Raw genomic sequence first — 5,294 nt, forward strand, 5'->3', positions numbered from 1 at the left:
GGCCCGGGTCCCCCCTCCCCCACGCCAGGCGAGGTCTTCAATCGGGACTCCCGCCGAGGTAACTCTTGGGGCTGAGGCCAGCGGCCACTGCTGCCGCGGCAACCCGGCCTTGTGACCTGTGATTCGCGGGAGATTCTGTGCGCGTCTGTGCCCACAGGCGCCCCCTGCCGTTCTGCTTCCGCTCTGCACATTTTCCGCGCCACCTTGCCTGAGATCCTTCCTCTGAGCCCTGCAGCTTTAATGGCTTCCATGGTGGTTCATATGGATGCCATTTGGTCGGGACTTAGAGTCATTTGTGGAGGAACCCTTCTGATGTCTTGCTTTATACCGGCGGGCGGCGCGGAGCCTATTAGAGCGAGGCTCCGAAATGCCTCGTACTGTTAACGGACGCTCATGGGGGCGCCGGGGCCCGCAGAGAGGGCTCGGCTTGGGCGAAGAGGGCGTCCCCGTTCCTTCTCCACTTCGGAGAGGGAGGGAGGAGAAAGTGGGAACCAACAAGGAGAGCCAGAGTATGGAGGGCTGCAGAGAGGGAGAGAAGGCTCGCAGGGATGGAGGCTGGGCTCATCTGTCCCCTACAGACCCCCAGACTCCCACCCTGGGCAGACGCTGTGTAAGATGCCTGATCCTGGCCCTGAGAATCTATCGGGGGAACCAGTAACCACACAGTGTGGCCAGGCCTATGAGAGAAGGAGTCCTCAGACCCAGCCCATAGGTGGGTAGGTCAGGGAAGGCTTCCTGGAGGAGGAGAATTCCAAACTCATCATTAAGTGTGTGTATGAAGTGCTAGTAAAGAAAGGAGTTGAGGGGCGCCTGGGTGGCTCAGTCAGTTAAGCGGCTGCCTTCAGCTCAAGTCATGATCCTGGAGTCCCAGGATGGAGTCCCACATCGTGCTCCCTACTCTGTGGGGAACCTGCTTCTCCCTCTGACCTTCCCACCTCTCGTGCTCTCTCTCTCTCTCTCTCTCTCTCAAATAAACAAACAAACAAAAAGAAAGAAAGAAAGAAAGAAAGAAGAAAAGGAAAGAAAGGAATTGAGTCCCCCAGCAGAGTATGGTCAGCTCCCTTTCCACTCTTCCTCCTTTATCCCTTGATCAGTGCCCCTTGGTCACGCTACATCTCTTATCATCTCTCATGATTACATTTGATCCTCCCAGTGGTCTAAGGCTGAGGCACAGCACAGAGCCACACTCCATTTGATGATGACAGGGCAGAAACCAGAGAAAAGCAGGACTTGCCTGGGGTCCTACATCCAGTCCATGGTGGACCTGACCTCCCGGGACAGTGTCTCCTTTCAGGGTCCACCCAGTACCCTTCTGACATCCCAGTATAGCACTGACCTAGAAGTCCTGATGCCTGGCATAGCTGTGGGCCGGACTCTCAGGCCCCGGGTCAGGCAGGCACATGGCCATGTCTGGCACAGTGCCCACCCCGCACCACTGAGCTGGCGGTCAGAGGTGCCAGGCCTGGGGACACACACCCTTGGTCATCTAAGCACAGGCTCCACCCCTTCCCAACTGAGCAGATGTGGGCAATTCGTTTCCTTTTCCGATTCCCCACTTTCTTACCTGTAAAAGGAAGCTAATAATCTCTGTTTCCCTCCAGACTTCAAGCAGGACTGAGTATGCTCCTGGCACATAGCAGAATCTCAATGAGAGGCCATCCCCAGCCCTTGGAAGGGGACCTAGCAAAGGTCCAGAGGCAGAGACTATATCTCACTCCCTTCCTGGTACTGTACCTGGCACGCAGTAAAAGCTCAGTAAATATTTGTTGAACGATGAGTGCACAATAAAGGAATTCATCTAGAGTAACTTCCCAGTCACACAGAAATCCTCAAAGAGAGTCACATCTGAATCCTGGCTCTTACTGCCTTCCAGCTGGTGGCTTTGGGCACGTGACACTGGTCAGATTTCAAGTTCCTTGTCTGTGACTTGGGCAGTGACTGCTACCTCGCAGAGGAGCTCACTGGAGGTGTCCATGAAGTGGGGTTGTGTCCACTAGGAAGTCCTGTGCACAGGAGAGGCCTTGTGACCAACCCCTCATCTGTCCAAGTGTTGTCAGTGGGGCCAGAACATTCCTGAGGCTGCATTGCAGCTTTGCTCCCGGCCTGAGCCCCTTGGCTCCAGGAATCATGGAGGGGTGACCATGGAATATAGGCCAAGGTCTGTCGGGCGGGGAATCCTGGCTGCCAGACAGGCCAGAGCAGGCACAGGCAGGGGTGAGTCAGCTCTGCCACAAGACAGTCACCCACCCACGTCAGCCCAAAGCCTCCCCATCATAGCAACACACTAGTCCTAGTAACCAACTCATTCCCTCTTGAAAGCCCCTCCCATGCCATTACACAGAAGAAGAAACCAAGGCTCAGAGAGGGAGAGCAACTTGCGCTGGTCAGTCTAGTGAGGTGTAGGGTCCCACGGCAGATATGGGACTCATCCACTGGGCTTGGGAGCTCCCCGGCTGCAAGATGTACCACCCACCCAGGCTGAGGACCAGCTGTTATGTCAGCGGAGTCAGGTCAAGATTCTCGGGGTTCAGGCCTCCATGATGGTGCTGTCCCCACTGCCTTCAGTCTTCATCCCCTCCGTCTCTGGCCCACGCTCTGTACACTTCAGCCACATGGGTGCCCTGTGTCACCCTCTTGCACCACAAACCTCCGGCCTTTCCCTGTGGCCCTGCCTGCCTCTGAAATTCACCTGCAACCTACACTTGCCATCCAGCTCCTACTCACCTTCTCAGAGGCAGATCGGAAGTCAAACCCACCCCTGAGGAGGGCCATTACAAAACGCAACATGAAACAGAAAATAACAGATTTGTGAAAGATGCAGAGACCTTGGGACCTTTGTGCACTATTGGCAGGCGTGTCAAATGATGTAGCTCTTATGGAAAACAGTATAACAGTTCGCCAATAAATAAATAAATGAATAAACATAGGATTGATCTGAGCAAGCAATTCCACTTCTGGGTGTATCTTCAAAAAGAACTGAAAGCAGGGACTCAAACAGATACTTGTAACCCCTTTGTCCCTGCCAGCATTATTCCCTAGAGCCAAGGTGCAAACAACCCGAATGTCCACTGAATGCATACACGTACATACGATGAACTATTACTCCCCTTTGAAAAGGAAGGACATTCTGACACAGGCTACAACATGAAGAACCTTGAGGACATTAGTAAGCCAGGCACAAATGGGCAAATACTATATTATTCTATTTATGTGAGGTCATTAAAGTATTCAAATTCAGGAGAAATTCAAATTCAGAAAGTGGAACGGTGGTTACCAGTGGCTTGGGGAAGGAAGGAATGGGAGGTTACTATTTAAGGGGTACAGAGTTTCACTTTGGGGGAGGTGCCGTAGTTCTGGAGATGGATGGTGGTGATGGCTGCACCACATGGAAATATTCTTTTTTTTAAAGATTTTATTAATTTGAGAGAGAGAGAGAGAAAGCATGCAAGCAGGGAGGAGGGGCAGAGGGAGAGAGGGAAGCAGGTTCTCTGTTGAGCAGGGAGCCTGATATGGGGCTCGATCCCAGAACCCCAGGATCATGACCTGAGCCAAAGGCAGAGGCTTAACCAAATGAGCCACCCAGGCACCCCAACAATGGGAGTATTCTTTTTTTTTAAAAAAAGATTTTATTTATTTATTTGACAGACAGAGATCACAAGTAGGCAGAGAGGCAGGCAGAGAGAGGGGGGAAGCAGGCTCCCTGCTGAGCAGAGAGCCCGATGCGGGGCTCGATCTCAGGACCCTGAGATCATGACCTGAGCCGAAGGCAGAGGCTTAACCCACTGAGCCACCCAGGTGCCCCCAATGGGAGTATTCTTAATGCAACTGACTGTACACTTAAAAATGGTTCAAATGGTCAGTTTTGTGTTAAGTATATGTTGCTACAATAAAAAGAAGGGGAAAAAAAACCCAAGCACTCTGGGAATCTATCCCTGATGCCCCCAAGAAGGTCAGAGCCCAAGTGTCATCTCACAATCACCAGGAATTTATAAGAATAATTTTTTATTAAAAAGTATTAAATTTTATATTGTAAAATTACACGTAACACCAGAATGATAGTTTTAATTTACCTTTTTATTGCTCAAGTCCATTTTTTTCCAGGTTTACTAATTGGCTCTATTTCCACTTTTGAAAACGCTGGCCTATTTGTCAAGAAGATGGAGGGACAGGGTGTCCGGAGCCCTGCCCAGGTGGAATGAGGGGTGGGAGGGCTCAGAAGCTCGGACTTGCTACATAGCCCAAGCCCTGGAGAACGAGCAGCCTTGCAGCAGGGAGCACAGCCTGGCCTTCTAGAGGGAGGGAACCAGTGTCAGTCCTTGGAGACTGGCAGGACCACAGGTGCTATACAGGATGGAGTGGGAACCAAGGCGGAGAAGCCGGGAGCTGATAGTTACACAGAGTGACATTTACCAGGTTTACTCCCGGATATCTACCCTACCCCTGGGGGGAGAGAATGTGACCCTCATGTCACAGATGAGGAAAGCATGAAGTGTGAAACTATGAAGTGATGCATAATTATGAAGGTCACAGGTTATTAGGGATGAAGAACAAGGATTAGAACAAGCACATGGAGCCCCAGAGTCTTTTCCCACAGTGGCCAGCTGCAGAGCAGAGAGGAGTCAGGGCAATCCTAAGTGGGGCAGCCTGATAAATCATGGCCTAAGGAGGCCTAAGGAGAAGTGGCAGGCTCCCTTCAGAGGAAGGAGAGCCCAGGAACTTCGAAGAGGACGGGAGAAGCAGCAAGAGTGAGGGGGTTTCCGCAGGCAGTTGGAAGGGCAAGTCCCCACCCTCCTAGTCACTAGCGAGCATACGCAGAGATCTGGAGAAGCGCCCACGGATGAAAGGGCCCGCCTGGGGTTCCGCCGACTGGGTTCCGGGCTGCTTCGGCACAGCCCGAGTTCTGTGACCTGGTCAAGTCGTTTCCTCCTAAGCCTGATTCCGCATCAGCTGAGCAGAGAGAGTAAAAACAGGCCTTTCGCTATGCACCGCGGTTTGAGCGCCCTGCACTTGACAATGCACCTGTATTTCGGGCACACCTGGTTGTGCAACGCAGGTGTCTAAGAGCCGCAGTGCGGCGAAAGCCCGACACGCCCACAGGGCGCTCCCAGGGCCCGACGCTCAAACCCTCCCACCAGAGGGAGGCGCCCCGGGACCCGGAGGCGGCAGGACCCTGGGCCTTCGCGCGCTCGCGCTGCCCCTTGCCTTCCGCTCGGGGCTCCCCCGGGGGAGCCTCAGGCACTGCACCCCCGCAGCCTCCGGGGCAGGAGCGAAGCCCGGAGAGCGGCGGGGCTGCC

This window comes from Martes martes (assembly GCF_963455335.1).
Source record: "Martes martes genome assembly, chromosome: 4".
NCBI lineage: Eukaryota > Metazoa > Chordata > Mammalia > Carnivora > Mustelidae > Martes > Martes martes.